The following is a 1,217-nucleotide window of genomic DNA, read 5'->3' as shown; positions in this document are numbered from 1 at the left end:
CCACACCATATATGCCCCCCTTTCTCTCTCTCTCTCTCTCTCTCTCTCTCTCTCTCTCTCTCTCTCTCTCTCTATCTCTATCTCTCTGCCTCTGGATCACGATGTAGCTCTCAGCGACTGCTCCAGTGACTTCCTGTATGTTTCCCCATTCCCCACCATGATGATAATGAACTGAACCTCTAAAACTGTGAGCCCCCAATTAAATATTTTCTTTCATAAGAGTTGCCTTGCTCATGGTGTAGCTTCACAGCAACAGAACAATGGCTAAGACACCCATCAGTTTTTTCTTCTAAAAAAAAAAAATCCTGGAACCATCTGGCAATGTCCTCTGAATCCTGGTAACCCAGATCACAAGAGCACAAATAGGAATAAGATTATGATGTCCAGGGGATAAGGGATGTTATAGCACAGTCAGTGCATGCACACATCCAGTGAGTGCACATAACCAGTGAGACACATAGCCAGTGTGTGCACATAACCAGTGAGGCACATAGCCAGTGAGGAACATAGCTAGTGAGACTCATAGCCAGTGAGGCACATAGCCAGTGTGTGCACATAGTGAGTGCACATAGCCAGTTAGTGCACATAGCCAGTGAGTGCATGTAGCCAGTGAGGCACATAGCCAGTGTGTGCAAATAGCCAGTGTGTGCACATAGCCAGTGAGTCACATAGCCAGTGAGGCACATAGCCAGTGTGTGCACATAGCCAGTGAGGCACATAGCCAGTGTGTGCACATAGCCAGTGTGTACACATAGGCAGTGAGGCACTGAACATAGCCAGTGAGGCACATAGCCAGTGAGACACATAGCCAGGGAGTGCAGATAGCCAGTGTGTGTACATAGCCAGTGTGTGCATATAGCCCGTGAGGCACTGCACATAGCCAGTGAGGCACATAGTTAGTGAGACACATAGCCAGTGTGTGCACATAGTTAGTGTGTGCACATAGCCAGTGTGTACACATAGCCAGTGAGGCACATAGCCAGTGAGGCACATAGCCAGTGAGGCACATAGCCAGTGAGGCACATAGTCAACGAGTGCACATAGCCAGTGTGGCACATAGCCAGCATGTACACATAGTTAGTGTGTGCACATAGCCAGTGTGTACACAGAGCCAGTGAGGCGCATAGCCAGTGTGTGCACATAGCCAGTGAGGCACATAGCCAGTGTGTGCACATAGCCAGTGAGGCACATAATTAGTGAGGGCACATAGCCAGTGA

The sequence above is a fragment of the Mus pahari genome, chromosome 21 (genome assembly GCF_900095145.1).
Source record: "Mus pahari chromosome 21, PAHARI_EIJ_v1.1, whole genome shotgun sequence".
In the NCBI taxonomy this organism is placed as follows: Eukaryota; Metazoa; Chordata; class Mammalia; order Rodentia; family Muridae; genus Mus; species Mus pahari.
Note: the sequence above shows the minus strand (reverse complement) of the source record.